Genomic DNA, 25,293 nt, shown 5'->3' with positions numbered 1-25,293 from the left:
TATCCTCCTGAGAAAAATTTATGCAAATATTGTTATTGTTGCTACATCAAGGAGGAGTACTGAAAAGAAATAGAGTAGAAGAAAATGTTTGTACTTTTCAGTTTCCCGGGTGTGGTCGTCAAAGGCTGGAGAGGGGTCCCAGGGAGGAGATGGGAACCTCAGAGCCGGCACAGGGCTCCTGAGCTCTCTTCTCCTTCAGTCCCTGTTCCACCCCTGACCTTGACACCTGTGGAGTCCAGGGCTGCTCAGAAGCTTCTTCCCCCCATTGATGCCCAGCCTCCGGGTCATCCACTTCTGACCAACTTACAGCCCAGACCCTCCCAGGCAGGTCAGTCACAATTTGAGAGCAAAGCAGTGGTGCCCCTGTGTGTGGCCACAGTGCTGAGAACAGAAGACCCAGCTCCCTTTTCTCCTGCTCATCCAGGACCTCTGAAGGGTCTCTCTGGGCCCCCAGTAGCAGGACTGGGCTCTGCACACAAGGGGATGCCTCTGTCCTGCGTCAGGTTCAGGCTGTGAAGTTTTTCCCAAAATCCACAGTGACATAGATATTTCCTCCCCATTGAGTCACTGTAGACTCTGCCTCAGGGCACAGGGAGGTCTCCAGGCCATAACAGCTGGTTCCCAGGTGCAGAATAATCCTCCAAAACAAGCTGGGTGCCCTCAGTCTCCCAGGATGGGATCCAGGACCCCTGAGTCCTTATGACTTGTTCCTGCTGCTGCCTCTGGAGCTGGACTCTGTCCAGTGAGTCTCACGATATGGGATGGGGGTGGGGGAGAAAAGCCCCCACAGCGTTAGGTCTAAAAAGGAGAGGATGTTCCTGGGGAACTGAGGACAGTGCAGAAATAAGGACATCAGAGGAGGAGAGGTTACAAGGAGGGGAGAAGAAGGAGCCAGGGAAGGGAGGGGCATGGGACGGAATGGCCTAGGGGACACCTGTGGGGTTGTGTTTGGAGAGGGTTTTCTGGGTACTGGACCATAGAGAGCAAAGGGCAAGTGCCTGTGCTGCCCCTCTAGGGACCAGCCCTGATCCCAAATTCCCAGAATTTCCAGGCTCTCACTCCCTGCGCTAGGACATCACAGCCACGTCTGAACCCAGCCCAGAGCAGCCAGTGGTTCCAGCCTTCAGTGGTCCCTTCCTCCTCTTTGAGAACCAGGCCAAGGGGCCCCTGAGCACCAGCTGATGAACATGTGGTGGGGCTACAAGGATCTCAGCAAAAGGACCCAGGCAACCAACTACCCATTTCCAGTAGTGGCCAGTACACCTTCTGCAGCTCACTGGCCAAGGACTCTGGGGATCCCATCCCTTTCCTCTCTGGTGACACTAGCACCTGGATCCTCAGACTGGACTCTTCTGGCCCTGCTCTCTGCTGCCCCAAATCCTGACCTTAGGAGCTCTGCAGCCCCAGCCCTAAATCTCATTTCTAAACTGACAACTTATCCAGGAATTTGAGGGTGCTATAGACTGAATGAGTCCCCCAAAAATCTATATATTGAAACTTAATCCCTAATGTCATGGTGTTTGGAGGTGGGCCCTTGGGGAGGTGATTAGATCAAGAATGGAGCCCTCATGAGTAGGATTAACATCCTTATGAAAGACACCCCACAGTCCCTTTCACCATGCAAGGACACAGTGAGAAGACGGCCATCTATGTACCAAGAAGAGGGTTCTCACCAGACACGCAGGCTGCTAGCACCTTGATCTTGGTCTTCTCAGCCTCCAGAACTGTGAGAAATAATCTTCTGTTGTTTATAAGCTACTCAATTTATGCTATTCTGTTATAGCAGCCTGACAGACATGGGGTCCACAAGCCAGGGGAGGGTGTCCCAGAGCCCCACATGCCACAGCTAAGCCACTGCTGCGATCTGGGCAGCAGTCACCCATGACCCCACATCCTAGGCAGACCCCCTTCCTGGCCCAAGAGACATCTGGAGCAGTTGGTGGCCAGGCACCTCCCATCTGCTGTGCTCGTGTGGCAAGACATGAGTTTGGGGCAGTGTTGAGAACTGTGTTGTCCAGGGGTTCCAGAAACCAAGACCAATTGGTAGGATCCAAACACACACACATCACAGGTGACCCCTGTTATGGGCTGAGTTGTGTCCCCCAAAATTTGTATGTCAAAGCCCTAACCCCAAATGTGAGTGTATTTAGAGATAAGCCTTTAGGGAGAGAATTAAGGTTAAATGAGGTCATAAGAATGGGGCCCTGTCTGATAGGACTGGTGGTTATGAGAAAGAGACACCAGAGATCTCTCTCTGCACACAGAGGAAAGGCCATGTGAGGACACAGAAAGAAGACAGCCATCCACAAGGCAGGAGGGAGACCCGATCAGAAATCAAATTTCCTGGCACTTTGATCTTGGATTTCTAGCCTCCAGAACTGTGAGAAAATAAACTTCTGCTGTTTAAGCTCCCCAGTCTGTGGTATTTTGTTACAGCAGCCGGAGCTGAGGAAGACAACCTCCAAACCAACACCATAAACTCTCCCTTTCAGCCTCAGACTCAGCTCTAAGGAACGTGGTCACAGCATTTCCTCATTCACTCGCAAATATTCCATGAGCGCTTCTGTACCAGGCATTGTTCCAGGCCTGGGGATCATTTAATCAGAACAGACAAAACACCTGCTCTCCTGATGCTGACAGTCTGACAGGACAGACAGACAATACATGAAAACATCATAATAGTAATACATTATATGGGATGTGTTCCCATCATCTATTGCTGGGTTACAAACAGTCCTAAAATACAGAACAACCTTTTCGTTCTCTCTCATTCCGTGGGTTGACAGGGCTGAGTCGGGCAGCTCTTCTGCTCCATGTGACATGGGCTGAGACCTCAGTCATCTGGAGGCCCGACTGATCCAGAACATTCAAGAGGGCTCCATCATGGGGCTGCAGGTGATGCTGGCTGTTGACTGGGAGCTCACTGGGGCTGTTAACAGGGGGACCTAGGTTCTCCTCCACCTGCTTCTCCATGTGGCTTAGCTGCTCTCAGTTCAGCACCTGGGGTCCAGGAGGGAGTGTTGCAAGTGGCCCAGTCAGAAACCACGAGGCTTCATAGGTCAGAACCTCAGAATTCAAGCTATGTCACCATTCCATGTTCTAGTCGTCAAAGCTGGTCATTGATTCAAGAAGAAGGGAATTAGGCCCCACCTCTAGAGAGGAGATGGCGAGGTCACATTGTAAAGGAGCCTGTGGGATGGGGGATAATGCTTAGGCCATCCTTGGAAAAAGAAAACTTCATTGTGTGTTAAAAAGTTATAAAGAGAGAGAGGAAAAAAACAATGTAAAGTCGACAGTCAATGCAAGGTGATGGGAGAGGTGGCACTATAAATAGTGAGGTCAGGATGGGCATCATTGAGGTGACAGCTGAGCAGACTTGAAGCAGGTGAAGAACTGAGCCTCGCAGACATTTGAAGGAAGAACATTCCTGGATCGCCTTCTGCGAGTACCTGGGCTCTGCACGGAGCAGGCCCTACAACTGCAGTGGGAGTGGAATGCGCACACTGTGGAGAGACTCCTGGCACAGAAGTGGGCTTCCCCCCTCCCTGCCTGGGCTTTCAGAAGTCCTGGGGCTGGGGGAGGGAGGAGGCGCTGCTGTGGAGGAAGACTAGGAGAAGAGGGAGGAAGCGAAGGTGGGGCCCAACCTCACTCCATCTCTCTACTGTCTCTCTCCAGTGTCCTCCAAGGTCGTGATGACTGACAAGGAAGATTCTGAGGGCCATCACACTGTGAGAGGCTGAGCATTTGACTCTTTACCTGCCAACACCATGCTGACCTGGCTGCAGGAAGGGAAGGAGCTGACTGTGGACTCAGGACTCAGGGGAACCTGACACAGGGGAGACAATACACATAAGGGCTGCGCACTGGTGGGGTCTTCGCTGCAGAGGAGCTAAGATACACCTGTCTGGTGGATGACCTGGGCCTGAAGGGCCCCCTGCTATGACCTGGGGTTTTGTCAGAGGACACGGGTGAGCGTGGGAGTGAACCTCATCCAGATTCTGCCCATGTTCTTTGCCCCTAATGCTCCCCTCCTCAATGGAGATGCCAGCAATGTCCTCAGTCCCCCTCTGATCACTCACATCTCACCCTCATTCAGAAGTCCTTCTTACTCTAACCTCCTTCTTTCCTGCTGTTCCTTCTCCCACAGCCCCAGGCTCTGACCTCTCTCTCTCCTCCTCTGCCCTCCTGCGGTAGGAATGGCTCACTTCCACTAAGGGGCAGCTCTAGGGGAGAGGCTGGGCTCTAGGTGAGGCTGAAGGCAGGAAGGGCTCCTGGGCCAGGGGTGGGGGAGGAGGATGGGCACAGCCCGAGGAGAAGCTGAAGAGCTGGGGGAGGCAATGAAGGAAGATGTTTCCAAATCATTTTTCTCTCATAGTCCCAGGGAGCCATCCTTCCCCCAGGCCCAGGGACATGGAAACAGCAGCAAGAAGAGGAAAATATTCCACATGAAAGAAAAATACAAGAGATTGCTCCAGATGCTTTTTTGTTTCTCTTGCCTATTCTAGTCAATTTTGTAAGATCAAAGTTTTTCTTTTAGGAAATCTCCAAATATTAAGAAATCAAATTTTAATGTCTAAGCCCTGTAGACTGAAAACACAGCAGCTTTAACAGAGAGAGGCATGTATGGAGAACTGGCCATAGTAGTTGGGTCCTAAAGGCTGCACTGAACAAACTCGAACATGGTGCTGAAGTGAGAGCCACCTATTTGCCTGTGTGAGCTTGGACGGCTCTTAGAACTTCTGTGTCCTCTTTAGAAAGTGAAATCATCACCCTGTGCCCAGATCTTAGTCTCCAAATATCATTCTCCAATAAAAGGAACCAGGGATCCTTAGATATATAGCTGATTCTAGAGCTGAGACAGAAACAACACAAGATGAGCCTGGAACATCTTGTAAAGCAGAAGAGAAGTGCAACTCCACAAAATCGTGCACGTCAAAGGGACACAGGAACCAACATGAAAGAGCTCCCTAGGAACAAAGCTGGAACAATTTGAGCAGCAAAATAACAATAGTCTTGGATTATGACCCAAAATATAAAGTAAATATCAAGTTCACACTGAAATAGATAGGCGATTGAAAATTTTTAAATGGGAAAAAGGGACAAATCTTCCCTACAGAAGAATTCCAAGTAATGTCTCTCGTGAACATAGATGCAAGAGGATCCCCCTGCCAGGAGGTGGAGCTTACCTTCTCTCCCCTTGAAAGGGGGCTGGACGTGGTGACTCACTTTTAAAGAATAGAATATGGAGAGGGAAAAGTTACAGAAACTTGGAAGACATAATTTAATCAGAGATAAATGTCATGTTGACATCATGCTCCCCCTGACATGATGTGATGAGAAGGGCACTTCACTTCTATGGCATTCTTCCCCCAAACCCAGAACACCAGTCTAATGATGAGAAACATCAGATGAACCCAAACTGAGTGACATTCTACAAATTCTCTCTCCGTTCCTCTTCAAAACATTCAAGGTCATGAAAACAGGTAAAGAGTGAGAAACTCAACAGATCAGAAGAGCCTAATGTGACATGATAACTTAATGCATATTAGTCTACCCTGGATTGGATCCCGGAACAAAAAAAAAAAGGACAATAGTGGAAAGATTGGTAAAATCCAAATAAATTCTATAGTTTAGTTAATACTATTACACCTAGGTTAGTTTCCAAGTTTCTTAGTCTTGACATTTTGTTTTTGTAAGAATGAAACATTGTTGTCTTGACATTTTGGTTTTGTAAGATGTTAACATCAAGGGAAGCTGGGTGAAGGGTATATGGGAAATCTGTGTTGTAGCTTTACAACTCTTCTACAAACTAATATTATTCAAAAAATAATGTTAAAAAGTGAAATGAAGTAGACAATCCAAATAGATCTAGATCGATACAAGAAATTGAATCAATAATTAATAACATTCCAGAACACCAGGCCCTGATAGGTTCCCTGGTGAATTCTACCAAACATTTAGGGAAGAAAGTATAACAATTCTCGACAATCACTTCCAGAAGACAGATGCAGGAGGAATACTTCCTAACTCATTCTATGAGGCCAATATTACCCTAATACCAAACCCAGACAAAGACATTGAGAAAAAAGAAAACTATGGACCAATATCTCATGAACATAGATGCAAAAATCCTCAACAAAATATTAGCAAATGTAACTCACAATGTATAAAAACAACTATATGCCATAACAAAGTGGGGTTTCCCCCAAGTATACAAGGCTGGTTCAACGTTAGAAAATGAATTAATGTAACCCATCACGTCAACAACCTAAAAAGGAAAATTCACAAGACCAGCTCAATAGATGCCGAGAAAGCATTTGACAAAATCAAGCACTCGTTCATGATAAAAACTCTTGGCAAACTAGGAATAGAGGGGGAACTTCCTCAATCTGATTTTTAAAAAATCTACCAAAAACCCACAGCTAACATCATACTAGATAGTGAGAAGTGAGAGCGAGAGGCTTTCCTGCTAAGATCAGGAACAAGGCAAGAATGTCTCCTCTCACCACTCCTTTTCAACATCAGACTGGAAGTCCTAGCTAATACAAACCCAATAAAAAAAAAAGGAAATAAAAGATATACAGAGGAGGAAGGAAGAAAGAAAACTTTGTTTATTGGCAGACGACTTGATTGTCTATGTAGAAAATCCAAAGAATCAACAACAACAACCACTAACTCCTGGAATAACAACTAAGCAATTATAGCAAAATGCAGGACACAAGGTTGATATGCAAAAGTCAATCACTTTCCTATAGATCAGCAATGAACAACTGGAAGCTGAAACTAAAAACACAATACCATTTACATTAGCACACAAAAAATTAAACACTTGGTATAAATCTATCAAAATATGTACAAGATCTATATGAGGAAAATTAGAAAACTCTGATGAAAGAAATCATCGAACTAAATAAATGGAAAAATATTCCATGTTCATGGATAGGAAAATTCAATCTTGTCAAGATGTCAGTTCTTCCCAAGCTGATCTATAGATTCAACAGAATTCAAATTAAAATCCCAGCAAGTTATTTTAGATACTGACAGCTGATATTGTCAATACCCCAGCAAGGATATTGATGAACTCATTCTGAAGTTTATATGGAGAGGCCAAAGAGCCAGAGTAGCCAGCACACCATGAGACAGCAGAGTCAGAGGACTCACACAGCCGGACTTCAAGACTTACTATAAAGCTATGGTAACCAACACAGTGTGGTATTGGTGAAAGATGAAGTCATACTCACAGGTAAGCAGCCCCAAGTGTGGGGGTGCAGGTCGTGAGGGGCATGTGGGGGGTATTTCTACTGCGAAGGGGTCCTTTCAAACTTATCCTGCAGCACAGACCTGCAGATACCAGCTCCCTACACTCCTGGAGTTTGTTGCCTTGTTCCAACTCTCAGCTCCCCACCCCGACCCCACTCCAGGCCTCAGGGCTCCCTCTCCCACACGCTTCCCTCCCTGCACAGTCCATGAAGAGTTCCCATCTAAGAGGTCATTGCTTCTGAGGGGTGGGGACAATCAGTCTTTCTTTTCCCATAACCCTATATCCATGTACCAGGCCAGTCATAGCCCCTATCACCTAGAGGCCTTTACCTAACACAGGAAGCTAGGTGGGCTGCACAGTACAGATGACCTTCAATAGGGTCCCAAAATGGGAGAGGCCTAATTCCTGACTTCCAACGTGCCTCAGGCCCCTGTCCTGGCTGATGAAGTTCCCTCCCCAATGTCCCCCTCACCCAGGATCCCCAGCCCCACCCCCTCAGCTGAGCTGGCCTAAGCTGAGGAGTTGCTGGAGCAGCAGCTGGAGCTGTCCCAGGCCCTACTGGAAGGGCAACAAGGGGCCTGGGAAGCCCATGCCCTGGTGCTCAAGACCCAGAAGCTGAAGGAACGGATGAGGAGACACAGAGACAGCCTGAGAGGAGACGCCTAAGCTTTCCACCAGTTCCCACTTCACCCTCCAACAAAGGAAATATTACGCACCAGCTCACCGAGCTCCTCAATCAGAAACATCCCAGCCTCCCCCAGGCCACTCAGAAAAACGGAAGACACCTCTACAAAGGGTCAGAAATTGGAAAAAAGTGGGGAGCCATGGTCTCTGCAGTCTTTTTAGTCACATCCCCACTTTGACCCCTCCCACAGACCTCTGCCCCACAGCAGGGCACACAGTCCTTAACAGGAATATACCCTGGATCATAGCCTAAAATAATGTCACCCCAAAACCAATAAAGGGACGGAGCATTTACAGACATCACAGACGCATGTGTTTTCTAGTTTTGTTAAAAAAAAGTTCTGACAAATCAGGAAATGGAGGTTTAGAAGTGGTGGTGATGCAAAAGGGGAAGCCATAAAGTGGGGGTTGGGGGTAAGTGGCAGTAGCGTATCCTTTGCTCCTACCCCTGGTGTCATCTCCTGAAGAGGGACAGCTGTCACTTTCCACAATGGGTGGGTAAGTCCTCTACCGCGTCTGTTCAACTGAAGAGAAAACATGGCATGGTTAGGATAAGACACAGAAAAGAAAAAGTGAGGTTGGCAGAGACACACACACCCATACATGCAGTTGTTTATGTGGTGTGTGGGTTCAGAGGATAGACTTGAGGGTGGGAAAAAGAAATGTCACAAGAAAAGAAAGCGACCCCATGTAGATTCCAACAAACATCCCAACAGGGCATCTAGACCAGGGGGCCACGAACTTGTCAAGTGTCCATTATGCAGCAGAGGCTTTGCTACATAGTAGGATTTACAACAAACACACTAAAGAACAAGGGGAATCTAAAGAGTTGGGGAGGCCAGTTTCAATACTCACTGTAGGACGAGATGTTTATCTCATCAGACACCTCACTAATATTGACCTCAATGCAATCCTACACATCATTGAGGATCTTGGCATCATTCTCATCTGACACAAATGTGATGGCCAAGCCCTAGGAGCCAAACTGGCCTGCTTGGCCACCTGGAAGGACACAGAGGATAGAACTAGAAGACCCCCAAAAAGGGAAGACACCCAAAAGGAGGGATGAAGATGGAAGGTTGAAAAGATACAGAAAATAGAGGGTTGGAGGAGGACAATGGGGTGTTCTTCTTGGTGTGAGGCTTACCCAATGCAGGTGGGTGTCAGAATGCTCAGGCATGTCACAGTCAAAGGCAATGTTCACCTGCTCGATGTCCATGCCTCGGTTGAATAGGTTGGTAGCCACAAGAATTCGTCATGGAAAATCTTTAAACTGCTGATACGGAGAAAGCCTTCACGAGAGAGGAAATTAGGAAAATGTTGAAAGTCCCTTCTCTCAATGGCCTCTTTTCCTCCCAAGGACACAAAACATCTTCCCCATCTCTGACTCATCTCTCCTCCTGGGGCATCTGTCGGTGGATGGCAATGGCTGGGAAGTTCTGCTCCACTGAGAGCTGGGCCAGGGCAAAGCAACACTGCACAGACTTCACAAAGATCTCCACCTGTGTGTGTGTGTGGGGGGGGGTTGCATCTGAGTGAGAAGGGGGATGTGTGTTCATGGGTGTGTGAGAGAGATTATGTGCAAAGGAGTTTTCAGTGATTACACTCTTCTAAAGGAATTCTTAGTCTCCATCACATAGTTCCTCTTCTGCTCTAGATATAACTTAGCTTCTCTCTCTCGGCTTTGAGTTTTCCTGAGCAGACATGTTACAGAGAAGATGCAGAGAACAGTAACCGAAATTACCAGATGTTAGGAGACAAGGATGAGGACACCTCTCGAAGAAGTGGTAAAAATTAGAACTAAAGTCTAGAAAGACCATGACCAATATACCTGCTCATCAAAATACCGAACATAAGCAACCTACCCTATTCTAGAAAGTCGTTTTCAGTGATGATAAACCACACAACAGGTACAGTGATGGAAGGCTTTTCCTCCATCAGTAACACAAGAACTAACAAGCAAATTAAGGACCTAACAGCCCCAAGATATTTGGGGACTTTTACGAACTTATTAAACCCCTCAAGGGTTTTCATATTTTGAGGTTTATTTATTGAGGTTCTTATTTATTGAGTACCTGTTGGTGCCAGCCATGGAACAGAAAAGCAGTTTCCACCTTGTTCATGGCCAGCCCCAAAAAGATATTTATATTCTCATTTAAAAGAATTACATGTAAGAGAATTTCTCCACCATTCTCTCTCAAATCAGATACATGGTTTTCTCAATAAAAGGGTACTTAATACAGGTTTCTCCTACAGTTGGAGATATGTTCATCCCCCTACTGGAACTTGAACAACTGATCTCCTTGAACTCAAGGACATCCAGAAGGTCAAAGAGCTTCCGGTTCTTCTCATTGTCCTTCAGTTTCATGTAGCACTGCTGCAACGCATGCAGCCTCAGCTTCGTCTCATCATCCATGCTCTCCATTCGCTGGGGGGGGGGGGGAGACGAAATGGGTGGGGAACAGGAGGAGGGCAGATTGGGGGGTTAAACCTTGGGGGGGGTGGAAGAAGTTGGTCTCCAATATACCCCATGGGGGGAGATGGGGAGAAGAGAAAAGATTGAACACCACTCCCCAACGCCCAAAATACCTACATTTTTATGTGGTGTCTTCCACATTAGACGTCATTTCCTTCCGATCAGTTGAGTTTCAGGATTGTTCAACTGAAAACTGTCACGGGAAGGGAATTTTGCAGGGAGGAAAAGAAGCAGTGAAACCACCCAATGGCAAGATGTAACAGATATGCCTGAATCTCTAAGCGCATCAGGCTCTGCTGCTACAGGTGTGAACACACCCCTTCCCTCATGCCCCTTATCCTCCCATTGCCAGATTCCTCCACCCTCTCTCCTTCACTCTATAGGCTGACTCATTAGTTTCTGGAAAGGGAAGTACAGCTGGGCTGTCTTTTGCTCAAAACCTGAGCCAAGTCTATTATTCCTTTAGCCATACAGCAGCTCTGCTCATCTCAAGTCTCCACCTACAATATGAACCGCCCTCCCTGACTGTGAACTAGGAGTGGCTGGTTTCTCTAGGTTTGAGGTGAGGAACTGAGAAGTCTGATTCTCAGTGATGTGGAACCGACACTTCTCCAAATTTGCCCAAATGTATAATGAAGATCAACCACACTTCCTTATACCTCCCGTGGAGGTAAAACATCTATCAATGTTACAATCTTACTTCTGATTATTTATCCTACAGATACATCATCATGCCTAGAAATCATAGAGAAGAAGATTATGCATTGCAGCACTATTTCAATAGCAAAAGATAAAATTACTCAAGTGTCAATAAATAAGGGACCAATGAAATCCATCCACATAGTAGAACACCATAAAGATATAAAAAAAGGAAAAGGGGAAATTCTTCACATATTGACAAATAAGATCTCCAAATTGAATTATTAACAAAAAATAATCAAGCTGCAGAACTATGTATACTATGCTATATTTTCTTTAAAAAGGGAACAGGAATTCATGTACATAGATGTGTGTACACACCCCTATGCACATACGTGCCTAGAAAGACATACAAGACCTAGTGATAATGGTCTCTAAGGGGAGAGCAGTAGGAACTGTGAGAAGGGGAGACAGTTTTGAAAATATTTTCACAGTATGCTTTGGGTAGTTTTAAACTTCTGAAAATTTGAAACTATTATCTAATAAAAATGAAATAAAATAACAATATAACAACAACAGAAGAAAATTACACTGTAAGACAAGACGGCCCAGCTCTGGCATAACAATCTTCAACGGAAGCATGTCGGGGTTGCTACCCACTCTCCTGTGACAATTGCTGCTCTGCCCTGGGGTGCAGATGGCACTTGGGCCTGTCCACATGTCACCTGTGGGGAAACTGATTTGCATTCCACTTCCAAATCTTTAAATGAATAGAATTACATTATTCTACTTCCCCAGTCAGGAATCCACTTATCAACAATTGAAGGATATTTTCTAGAGCTATTATTCGCCCTCTTCTCAATATTGTCTACTGATTGGTTCTACATGGAGTTTCTCCCTCTTGCTCTCATTTAGACTTTTTCACTTCTAAGGTGATTCAATAACTCTCTGTTCACAGCTTGCTCCAATCCAAATGTCCTCTGACAAGGCAGGGCTGAGTTAGCTCCCAAATGATGACAAGCACCTTGTCAGCCTCTTTCCACATCCGATATGCCCCACCCCCATTGTGGAGTGTAGGCAGTTTCTGCTGTGAGACGATCAATATTAGCAAGAGAGACGTCCTCTCTGTGTTCCAGGTGCTCCACTCTGCCCTTCCCACAGAGGATGGGAATAAGGAGACACCGAGGGCAGCCATGCACCATCACACAAGAGCTCAGCACTTCAGTGTCTCTGGCCTTAACCATGAAGATCAAGTCTGAACTCTGAGGGCGAAGACATAGAAAATGGATGGTATTGGGAGACCATAGACACAGAGGACTCTCAGGAGTGTGTCTAAGGCTAATGAAGGATGAATTGAAGCAGGTTCAAGGGAATCAGTCTACAGTTTTGTAGCAGCAGCATCAACAGCAGCAATGACAAATAATTGAAGTCAAGAAAAACAAACCAAAGAGATCTCTTACACAGAAAGAGACTAACTAGTTTAGCAAATTTGAAGATAACTATTTATCTTGATGGGCTCTGCAGAATCTGACCTTAAGAAAAATAAAAATATATTCAGATTCATTCATTCAACATATGTTTATTAAACCTATAATTTGCCAAGAAATAGTGCAAGTGCTCAGTAGAAGCAGTGAAAAAAAAATGACAAAAATACACTCTGTCATGAAATTTTCATTATACTTTTAGGAGACTGACACGAAGTTAAATAAATAAATTATGTGGTACATCAGGTCATGATTTGTGCTACAGAGAAAGTAGAGGGAGGAAAAGTGTGTGGAGGGTAGTAGGTGCTGGGGGTTGGAAGTCTAAACAGAGCAGGCATCACTGAGGACAAAGACATGAAAGAAGTGAGGCAGAAGCAGCCCAGGTAAGAGGAGTAGCAAGTGCAAAGGTCCTGAGGTGGGGGTGCTCAGATTAATTTCCAGGTAAAGAAATTAATTGGGAAATATTCTGTACAGGGCCATGCGCCTCTGACACTTGGAGTCTGGGATCTAAACCTGTGCTTGAACCTTAATCCAGTTGAGGACATTTGATTAAAACTCAGCCCTTCTTTCAGGCTCCCTCATTGCTCTCTTCCCCCGAATACAGTGCAAATTCATTCTGAGTAAAAGTATAGATGAAGATATGGGGTTTTCACAAGTCCTTGGCAGCTCCGCAGTTTTCTTGGTTAGGATTCCTGGTCAGTGGGAGAGATGCTCTCCATGAAACTGCCCATTCCTCTAGGCGCTGTCCCCTCTGGACACTCCTTTTCCTGTGTCTTTGTTTCGATTATTGGAAAGGGATTTTCCTAGGCCACATTTACTTAGATCTGCAGGAAAAGGCCTTCTTTAAATTGTTAATCATTTGATCTCAATCTTCCTCTAGGAGGTATTTCAAGTAGACGTTTAAGAGCCAATTTTCTATCTTTTCAAGATTATACCTATCAATAATTTTCATTTTTGTAAGCAATGACATTTACAACAATTCTACATGATAAGTTCTTCCTTAAATACATCATAAGAATGTGTTTTTCTCTCCAGGTGGTTTAGCACATTCCCCAGTTGTTTCTCTTACGGCCTGAGGTGCCGAAAGCTGAGGACACTAATGCTTGACTGTATCCCACATAAATATGGTATCTAGATCTTTGCTATGGTATGTTGACTTTTGTTGTGTTTATTTTTAACTGCCCCACTTAAATTATGCACTAGAATATATGCCACCTGAATTCCTTTTGCCAACTAAGAAAATAAACACTCACACAACATCACCATCATATTTATGAATATACAGTATTTCCCTTTTGTTCTTCATGAAGGAGAATCTCAAAGTTTCCAAAGTCCACTGTGCATTGACTCTGGATTGAAGCACTATGTCTCTCTTCCACCCAGTTTTCTATCATCTGTAGTAGACCTAGAGGGGAGAGTTGGGGTGGGGAGCAGGGCATGGGACTCAGGGAGTGCCTGTGTGTTCAAAATCAATGTGAATATAGAATCAAAACAAAACATCAGGGTAGAACTTATCTAAGTATCCCATAGGAATTATGATGAAGTCTTGGACGGCTCCATTGTTAACATGAAGGACTGTGGGCTGTGTCTTCACCATACTAAGTCCTTGGTTGAATCTTACTTGAACAACTCTTCCTTCAGAATGACACTAAGTGATGCCCAGGGACATTTCATGAAATTTCTCAGCAAATCATGAAACCAGATATGGAGATGCAAAATTCCTTTTGTCCTGAGGAAGACTCACCCTGAGCTCACATCCACTGCCAATCTTCCTCTTTTCGTATGTGAGCTCCCACCGCAGCATGGCCACTCACAGACGAGTGGTATAGGTCTGCACCCAGGAGCAAAACTCGGACCACCAAAGTGGAGAGCAGTGAATTTAACCACTTGGCCTCACCAAGGCTGGTCTGGGAAAAATCTTTTATTGTGTAAAGAACAGTGTAAGAGCTTAAATGCATAATCAGTCTCTGGAAAGATGCACAACAACTGGTAACAGTTCCTCAGGGGTGGTAACTAGGTGACCAGGGGCAGTAGAAACAGCGTGACCTACCTTCCACTTGTGAGATATAGTGATGTGGGAGACACTTCTACAGTATAAACAGGCAAGGTTTACGGGGGCTAAAGTTTATACAATTTGTAGGTATCCTTTAGTAAAAAGAATGCAAAGTATAAATACAAAATTAGACACGAAAGTGAGTAATTACAAAGAAGAGTCTTGTGTAGGTGAGGGGAACTGGAACTTATCTTCATTAGCTCAGGGTCACTCCACTTCAGGCTGCAAACATGACCTGGAAGCCCTCAGGAAGTTTCCCCAGCTGAAGCAAGAGCTGAGGGAACAAGGACAGCTGAAGGGAGCCCCTCCCACGGGTGTCTCAGAATCCTTGGGCACCTGTGTCTCCAGTGTTTCCCCTCAGAGTCAGTCAGATGGGCCGACTCTATTCAGATTCGGTTGTCCTCTCAGTGAATTAAGACAACTTTGACCATCTCATGAAAGCTACGGCCTTGCCCAACACCTGCCCCCACCTAAAATCCCTCACCCGCATTCCCACACAATTTTCATGCAATTTTCAGGTGGGTATGAGACCCCTGAGACCAGGGGTCTATGGTCCCTGTCTACACTTTCTATCAGAGAGTGAAAAAGGAATTCCTGGGGACAGCAACTCACCAGGTGTCTCCTACCTGGCCCTCCCTCTCAATGACAATCCTATTACCTGTCATTGATGATAACACAGTATTTTAAATCCTCACTCCCTGCCCCATCAGAGGTTGGGCTCCAGTCCTTGCCCACATGGAACCAATGGATGAGAGGAGACACAGAGTGAGCCCCCTGACCTGTGAAGACCAAGAGGAGGAGGGTGGAGATATTTAAAGGCATTTAGTCCCTGCAGTTGCATTTCAAAATATCTATCTTGATTGGCGGTGTACTTTGGAATTGTAACCAGGATCTCTTGATTCTTCAGAATCCACGGTGCCCCAACTGGGTCTGGGTGACCTTCATACTTGTTTTTTAAACTCTGTGCTGAGGAAATTTTCCACACACACAATATTAGAGAGAATGTGAGTGAACCCCCTGACCCTTCACTCAGCACTCCATCGATCACGCCCCATCGGGATTCATCCACACCCCAACCATCACACACTGCGTTATTCTGAAGAAAACCCCAGACAGTATATTATTTCATCTGTTGGTAATTTTTTTGAAGAGATCAGTGTTTAACTTCCTTAAAAATGACACGGGGTCGGGGCTGGGGGAGAGTGATGAAACTGACAAACTATTTTCCAATACAATTACGAACGAGGATCCTCTGAGAACTCGAAGTGTCCTGCTTTATACTGAATGTTCAGCATCTCTCAGACACTCAACACAAGAAATCAGCAGCTCAGAGCTGAGGCGCCAAAGACACACATTATTTAATCTCTTTTCTCGTTTTTCGGAGTAGTATTTGTCATCTCTGAATTATAACTGGACATTCCCATTCCCAACCTCACAAAGGGAATCCCAGCTCAGATAAAAACAAAATGTTCCTCTTTGTTAATTTGTACCTGTGAAGCCCGCACACTCCACAAGTGGGTGTGATCAAGGAAAAGCAGGGCTAGGAAACCTAATGGCTAGTCCGCCATCCGCTGGTTAGATCCATGTATAACAGGAATTGCAGACAAAAGATTCAGAGCCAAGAACAGTGTTTCCTGTGCTCTGTTTCTCTCAAGAAAATACCCCTAAAGCACACAGAGCAAGAGCGATTGAAAAGCACATGGGATCAGGACAAGGGGAGAGGTTTGGTCCTGCGCTTGCATTTCTACATTTCCGGTTTGTCATCATACCTGGACTAAACTCCATCACAGTGGATACAGCAGGATGGCAGAAATACGAGGCCTCATTCCCTCTGGTGCAGCCTCCTGGAGAACATCTCATGAGGTTTTCTGAGAAATTCCTCAGAGAGTGGCCTATCAGCACCAATTACCCCAATTATTCCACCTTGAATGAAAAATTAGCAAGAGGAGATGATTGCCTATAAGAGACATTATCACAAAGAAGCAGTGTTTTATTATCATAGAGAAAGTGTTTTTATTCACTGGAGGATTACTTCAAACAGTGGAGAGGTCACTCAGAAAGCCATGGGTTGTGGCATTGATGACCATATACTCTCCGTTTTACACTAACCTTTTGTAAGACAGTTTCCCACTTCTACACTAGGCTTTTCTTCACATGCAGAAGCTGTAGCATCATCACCCATAAAATGGGGAAACAACAGACCTGTTGTAAGGATAAGTGAGTCCCTGTGAAGCCAATAGTCTACACTGTCTGGCAAGTAACAAGCAATCAATAATTGTTAATTTTCTCCATTCTTTCCTCTGCATCCTACACTTAATTAAGACACAGCATCAACGCTATGAAAAAGCAATTCACAGGAAGGGAGATCTAAATGGCCAGTACCCGTGGAAAAATGTTTCGGCTGGGTAGCAACAAAGGATTGAAAAGTGAAACAAGACATTATTTTTCATCTACGAAATTGGCTGAAAAAAACAAAAGTCAGTCTGGGCAGAATTTGGGAGCCAGGCACCCTACGACCAGATTCCTAGAAGCACAACTTGGAACAATGTTTCAGGGGCAACTGCCACAGCTTCTGCATGTGAAGACATGTCCAGGGTAGAAGTAGGAAATTGTCCTAAAGTTGTCGTAAGTGGCTTCCCTACTGGGTGGCAGATGGCTGGTTTTTCACTTTATCAGCGACAATTAATACCTTTGCTCTTAACTGATTCCTAAGACTTCGGGGTTTCTTCAGGGGAAGCTGCTGAAGGAGGCAGCTGAGTAGACAGAATCCTCCCTGAGGATTTTCCTGCATGTCCCCCAGACGGCGTGACTGACTGCCTCCCATGGGGACCTAAAAGTTGTATATTCTCCCGTGTGACCCGAGGTGAGGATGGATCCTACCAGCCCCATCTCACAGCTGCCACATGGAATTTGGAGTCTGGGAATTCTCTTTATTTTTCTTGAAGGAACTCACGTGTTGGCTTCTTTATTGACTCAGGAAACCATGACACTGGATTTGGGCAGATTATCTCTGCACTAAACTCTCTGGAAGGAAATACGCTGAAAACTCAGCTCATTTTCCGATACTGAAAGGGAATGAAAAGTGAGGTATTCCAGTGTTTGTAATGGACACACAGGAATCAAAACACAGAATCTCCGGGACTGGAGAAGTAGAGACCAGGGTCTTTCTGATGTGCCTGTTTCCTGAGGGGCAGTGTTTGAGATCCTGGATTTTATTTCCACTTTTTGCAATAAAGTCAGGCGAAATGGAAGCCACTTTGCAACCAAGTGAATGGATGAGAAGATGAAATGAGGTGTTCTGGGAGAAATCAGAGAGGGCTCTTTCCCTGAGGGGTTCTTCTTTTTAGGGTTCTCAAAATCCACGTGCTTGGGGTTATAACCACACCCTTTTTAAACAAATCCTGAGAAAATCATTGAAAGAGCATTTAACAGGTGGTTGACAAGGTGTAAATGCTGAGAAGTCAGTGCTTGATTCAAAGATAGTGATCATTCCAGGATGGCTGAGTCTCCCAGGTGTCAATAGGGAGGTTGGCCAGGGACTTTTCCCAAGGACCAAAAAGAAGAACATCCAGGAGATAAGGTCATCCCACCACCAGGCACCGGACAGGGCTCAGTGTGAGCAGATCACAGGTATCTGTTCCTGTTCAGACTCCAGAGCTCAACACTCAAAGCCAAAGGATTGAGGTGGAGATGGAGGAAGATGTTTCCACATTATCATTTTTCTCTCATGGCCTAAGGGAGCCATCCTTCCCTCAGGCCCAGGGACATGCAAAGAACAGCAAGAGCGGGGAGCTCTTCCAAGTGAAAGAAAATAAAGGCATTCCTCCCTCCCTCTCATTCCTCTTACCTTGATGGCCAAAGTTCGTGGTAGAAGTTAAACTGAGATACTTTTCACCAAATCCCACAATCCCTAGATTTAGAGAGTTTTCTGTATTTGAAAGATGTCATTTAGGAAGTCTTCAAACAGAAGTCTTCAAACAGGAGGGAACAGTATTAAGGATATCCTAATGCTGGGAGATTGAAACAAGTGATTTCAAGAAAAGGTCAAAATATTAGAGAAATAACCATCCATGTTTGACTAGTAAAGACTATACTAAACAAATTATGATATGTTGTGTTGAACTCAGAATAACTTGATTTCTTTTAATTTTTATTTTGAAATAATTTCAAACTTAGAGAAAGCATGCAGGTATAGCACAAGAAAATCCTATATACGTTTTCCCAGATTCACCAACTGCTAACATTTTGCCACATTTGCTGCATATATAATGATATGAAAATAAATTGTAGATATCTCTGCCTTGTTACTCACAAAAGTTTTAGCATATATTTCTAACAAGAACATTTTCTTTCACACCCAGAGCACAATAATCATAATCAGGAAAGTTAACGTGGACTCAATACTACTGTCCCTATTCAAATGTCCCAAATTGTCACAATAATATTTACAGGCACTTGTTTTCCAGTCCAGGATCTAATCCAGGAACACGCACTGCATTCAGTTGTCACGTATCTTTAGTGTCCTTTAATCTGGAACAGTTCCTCAGATTTTATTTCTTTTTAACAATGTTGGTATTTTCGTAGAGGACAGGCCCTTTATATCATGGAAAGTTCTTCAACTTGAGTTTATCCAATGTCTCATCATGATTAGATTCTAGTTATGCAGTTCTGGTAGGAATATTGCAAAAGGGATGTTGCATCCTTCTCAGAGCCTCACATCAGGAAGCCCACTGTGGGTGACGTCAACTTGATCACTGGGTTAAGGAAGTGCCTCCCAAGTATTTCCAGGATAAAGTTACTGTTTTCCATTATAATTGAGAAGGAACTTGAGGGGAGATACTTTGAAAATATGTAACTATCCTGTTCTTCAACAACATTCACTCATTAGTTTAGCCTTCCTTGATGATTCCTGTCTGTATCCATTATTACTACTATGGTTGCAAACAATGGTTTTTCAAACTCGATTCTTTCTCTTATATTTACTAATTAGCATTCCACAGTAGAGAGTAGAGTTTTCACTCCGCCTGTCCCCGAATATTTATTTACATATCCATTTAATATCAGGATGGATTACTGGATTCTATTTTAAGTCACTGGGTTATGATGGAAGGATTGGTTTTTAATCCTTGATTCTGTCACTCAGTTGCTTGTGTAACTTGGACAGGTCACCAAACCCTGATGTGCCTTAGTGCCCTTAGAGAAGGGAAAAGCTATTTTGCTGAGTTCTTCTGAAGCTTGCCTGTGACAGATTCTCAGAGCCTTGTGGACAATATCCAAGAAAGCACACATGTGTGTAACTGGAACCCCCGGAGAGGAAAGAGAGAACAGGATAGAAAAAATATATAAAGAGATGTCGACAAAAATAATCCATAACCAATCTACAAATGAAAATTTGGGAGAGTTTATTCTGAGCTAAAATCTGCGGACCATGGCCTGGGGCCTTTCTTCCCAAAGGAGGAAAGGGCACCAAAGAAGTGAGGTATACAGAGTGGTTATATACCCCCAAACAGGATGTTTCACATATGACTGAAATGTCCCTCTTACAATAGTCACAAGATTGCCCTGTCGGCACAGCGCCTGATCGACACAGCAGGTAGTGGGTCTGCTATCTTGGCGGGTGCAGCAGGAAGCAAGTCTGTTGTCTCTAGTTGGGTAGTCACAGGTGAGCGCAACAATCAGTTCCTAGCCTAAGGAAAGATGCTTAATCCTTAAGGGAATGCCCACGTTGGGAGGGGGAGGGAAGTTGCACCTTTATCTCAAGGGCCTTTTTCTTGCCATAGGAAATGTCTAAAGCAGATATACAACGCATGCTCAACAGCCACGGTGAGGCCCTTTTGGAAAGACAAGGTCAGGCTGAATTAGGTTTACATCAAATGGCTTCCTCATATACTTCAATGTATCCTATTGCTTGCCATTTCTATTTTGTCAGAGATCAGCCCGAAACTTTCCAAAATTTGGTAAAAGACATGAATTTATAGATTCAATAAACTTGTTGAACCCCAAGCAGTATATATATATACATAAAACCACACCTAGTAAAACTGACAAAAACCAAAGATAAACACAAAATCTTGAGAGCAACCAGAGGAAAATTACACGTTACATACAGGGAACAGTTATAAGACTGACCAGTGAATATGTCTCTAATTTTTCATCAGAAACAATGGAAGTCAGAAGACAATGAAATGACATTTTTTAAGCACCATAAGAAAACAAACTGTTAACTCAAAACTCTACATCAGTTAAAGTGTTCTTCAGGGAAAAAAAGAAAAGATATTTTCAGATAAAATAAAACTAGTGGTTTGTTTCAAACAAGATTCCGCGAAAAAAAAGCACTAAAAGTGTCTGAACTTAAACACTACGCCATTGAGCTGGCCCCCAGAATACATACATTTTTAGTGCTTATGGTGCATTCACTAAGAGAAATCATATGTTGAGACATCAAGAAACTTTCTTACAAACTTTAACGTACTCTTAGCATGCAGCCCAGCAATCCCACTCCCACATATTCACCTAAGTGAATTGAAAACTTATTTCCACAGAACTTCAGGTTAATATTTAGAGTAGCATTATTCATAATCACCAAAAACTGTAAACAAGATATCCTTCAAAAGTGGAAAGATAAACAAAGAGTACAACAGACACTAGAATACTATTCAGTGATCAAAAAACATGAACTATTAATGCATACAACAAGCTAGATGAATTGTTTGCTTTGTTTTGTTTTCGTTTTACTAAAACTTTATTTTTTTAGAGCAGTTTTAAGTTCACAGCAAAGTTAAAAGCAAGGTACAGAGATTTCCCATATACCCTCCGCCCCCACATGCCCATAGCCTCTTCTACTATCAACATCCCTCACCAGAGTGGTACAAGTGTTACAACTGATGAGCCAACATCACCCAAAGGCCATAGTTTACAAGAGGGTTTACTTTGGTGGTGCACATTCTATGGGTTTGGATAAATATAATGACATGTATCCATCATTATGATATAACATAGAGTATTTTCACTACCCTAAAAATCCCCACCTACTTAACCATACCCCCTAGCTTAACCTTGGCAACCATTCATCTTTTTACTGTCTTCATAGCTTTCCCGTTGCAAGATGTCATATAGTTGGAGTCGTTTATGTAGCCTTTTCAAATTGGCTTCTTTCACTTACTAGTATGCATTTAAGGTTCCTCCACGTCATTTCATGACTTAATAGCTAATTTATTTGAATGTTGAATAATATTCCATTGTCTGGATGTTCCACAGCATATTTATCCTTTCACCTACTGAAAAACATCATACATGTTTCCAAGTTTGGGCAATTAGGAATAAAGCTGCTATAAACATTTGTGTGCAAGTTTTTACGTCGACATAAGTTTTCCGCTCCTTTGGGTAGATGCCAAGGAGTGTGATTGCTAGACTGTATGGTAAGAGTATGTTTAGTTTTGTAAGAAACCACCAACTGTCTTCCAATGTGGCTACACCATTGTGCATTCCCACCAGCAGTGAATGAAGGTTCCTGCTGCTCCACATCAACCTCATACTCGGTGTGGTCAGTGTTCTGTATTTTGGCCATGCTAACAGGTGTGTAGTGGTACCTCATTGTTGTTTTCATATGTATTTCCCTGATAACACATGATGTGGAGAATCTTTTCATATGCCTATTGACCATCTGCAAATCTCCCTTGATAAGGTATCACTGTTAAGATCTTTGACCCACTTTTCAATCAGGTCGTTTCTTTTCCTACTGTTGAGTTTTAAGACTTCTCTGTATATTTTGGGTGAAAGACCTTTATCAGACAATCTTTTGCAAATATTTTTGCCCATTCTGTGGCTTCTCTTCTCAATCACTTGACATTGTCTTTCATAGAGCAGAATTTTTTAATTTTAATGAAATCCAGCTTATCAATTACTTCCTTCATGGATCATGCCCTTGCTGTTGTGTCTAAGAAGCCATCACCATACCCAAAGTCATCTAGGTTTTCTCCTATCTTCTGGGAATTTTATAACTTTGTACTTTACATCTAGGTTTACGATTCATTTAGAGTTGATCTTTGTGATGGGTGTAAGATGTGTGTCTAGATTCACTTTTTTGCATGTGGATGTTGTCCAGCTGTTCCAGCACAATTTATTGAAAAAACTGTCTTTGCTCCATTGTATGGCTTTTGATACTTGTCAAAGATCAATAGACTATATTTATGTGGGTCTATGCTGGGCTCTCTATTCTGTTCCATTGATCTATTCTTTCACCAATACCACACTGTCTTGATTACTGTAGCTTGAGAATTATTCCTGAAGATGGGTAGTGTCAGTCCTCCCAATTTGTTCTTCTCCTTTAGTATTGTGTTGCCTGCTACGGTATTTTGCCTCTCAAGAGAATCTTTAGGATCATTTTGTTGATATAAAATAATTTGCTGGGATTTTGATTGGGATTTCACTGAATCTGTTGGTCAATTTGGAAAGCACTGATAGCTTGACAGACTGGGAATATTGACATGTTCCTATCCATAAACATGGGATACCTTTCAATGAATTTAGTTCTTGATTTCTTTCATCAGAGTTTTGTAATTTTTCTCGTATAGGTCATATACATACAAATATTTCATTATTTATACATAAGTATTTCATTTGGGGGGATGCTAATGTAAATACTGTTGTGTTGCTAATTTCAAATTCCATTTGTTCAGGCCACTATATAGAAGAGCAATTGACTTTTGTTTACAGAAGTCAGTTGCATTTCTATAAACCAACAACAAATTTTAGGAAAAATAAATGAAGAAAACAATTTACAATAAGAAGTGAAAGCTGTATGCATTAAATCTATAAGATTTTGATTAAAAAAACTGAATACAACACAAATAAGTGGAAAGATATCTCACATTCCTGCATTGGAAGAATTAATAGTGTTAAGATGTCCATACTACCCAAAGCAATCTACAGAGTCAATGCAATCCCTATCCAAATTCCAAATCTCTATTCACAGAAATAGAACAAACAATTCTAAAATTTGGATGTGACCCCAAAAGATCCCAAATAGTCAAAGCAATCCTGAGGAAAAAAAAAGAAAAAAGCTGGAGGCATCATACTTCCTCATTTCAAACTATGTTACAAAGAGATAGTAACGAAAACACTACAGGACTGGCATAAAAACAGACACGTAGACCAATGGAATAGAATCACGAGCCCCAAAATAAACCCTCATATATGTATACAGTCAACTAATTTTTGAAAAGAAAGCTAAGAATGCTCTATGGGAAAAGCTTAGTCTGTCTAATAAATAATGTTGGAAACAGTGGATAGTCACATGCAGAAGAGTAAAATTGGATCCCGACATGACTCTATCCACAAAAATCAACTCAAAATGGATTAAATACTTAAATGTAAGATCTGAAATTGTAAAATTCCTGGAAGAAAACAGAGAGAAAAATCTCCTTGACTTTAGTATTGGCAATAATTTTTAGATATGACACCAAAAGCAAGAAAAGCAAAAACAAATAAGTGGACTGCATCAAACTAAAAAGATTCTGCAATGCAAAAGAAACAATCATCAAAATGAAAAAGCAGCCTACAGAATGGGGGAACCTATTTGCAAACTGTCAATCTGAAAACGCGTTAACATCCAAAATATATAAAGAACTCATACAACTCAATAGAAAAAAGGAAAAGAACCCATCAAATTAGAAAATGAGCAGAGAATGTGTATAGACATTTTTCCAAAGAGGACTTACAAATAGCCAACAGGTACATGAAAAGATGCTCAACACCATAATTGTCAGGGAAATGCAGATCAAAACCACAATGACATATCACCTCACACCCATTAGAACAGCTATTATCAAAAAGACAAGAGATAACTCTTGGTCAAGATGTGGAGAAAAGGGAAATCTTGTGCACTGCTGATGAGATTGCAAACTGCTACAGCCACTATGGAAAACAGTATGGAGCTTCCTCAAAAAATTAAAAATAGAGCTACCATATGATCCAGCAGACACACATCAGCGCATATCCAAAGGAAATCAAGTCAGGATCTCAAAGAGCTATCCACACTGCCATGTTCATTGCGACATTATTCACAATAGCCAACACATGGAAACAGTCTAAATGTCCCTCGATGGAGAATGGATAAAGAAGATGTGGTATACATATAAAATGGAATATTCTTCAGCTATGAGAAAGAAGGACATCCTGTCATTTGTAACAACATGGATGGACTTTGAGGGCATTATGCTAAATGAAATCAGTCGGGCAAAGACAAATACAGTATGATCTCACTTATATGTGGAATCTAAAGAGGCTAAACTCATAGAAACAGAGAGTAGAATGGTGGTTGCCAGGGCATGGGCGAAGGAGGAAATGGGGAGATGTTGGTGAAAGGGTACAAACTTCCAGTTATAAGATAAGTAAGTTCTGAGGATCTAATATGCAGCATGGTGACTATAGGTAACAATAGTATAGTATATATTTGAAAATTGCTAAGAGAGCAAACTAAATGTTCTCAATACCAAAAAATAGATATATATAATTACATCAGGTGATGGAGGTGTTAAGTAACCCTATCATGATAACCATTTTGGAATACAGACATGTATCAAAACATCACGTCGTACACGTTAAACTCACGCAATGTTACATGTCAAATTTCAACAAAGCTGGGGAAGAAAAGATCTCCTTTCTAAGATGAAGGAGAAGTTTTTGCATCTCGCCC

The 25,293-nt window shown here is 43.1% G+C and overlaps 1 pseudogene; it reads right to left on the bottom strand.

The window, feature by feature from the left end:
* Positions 1-7,947: 7,947 nt before the first annotated feature.
* LOC139046002 (spliceosome RNA helicase DDX39B-like) lies at positions 7,948-22,164 on the bottom strand (annotated as a pseudogene).
* Between the last annotated feature and the right edge of the window lie 3,129 nt (positions 22,165-25,293).

The sequence above is a fragment of the Equus asinus genome, chromosome 8 (assembly GCF_041296235.1).
Source record: "Equus asinus isolate D_3611 breed Donkey chromosome 8, EquAss-T2T_v2, whole genome shotgun sequence".
Lineage (NCBI taxonomy): Eukaryota > Metazoa > Chordata > Mammalia > Perissodactyla > Equidae > Equus > Equus asinus.
Note: the sequence above shows the minus strand (reverse complement) of the source record. Positions and strands in the feature narration are given on the sequence as shown.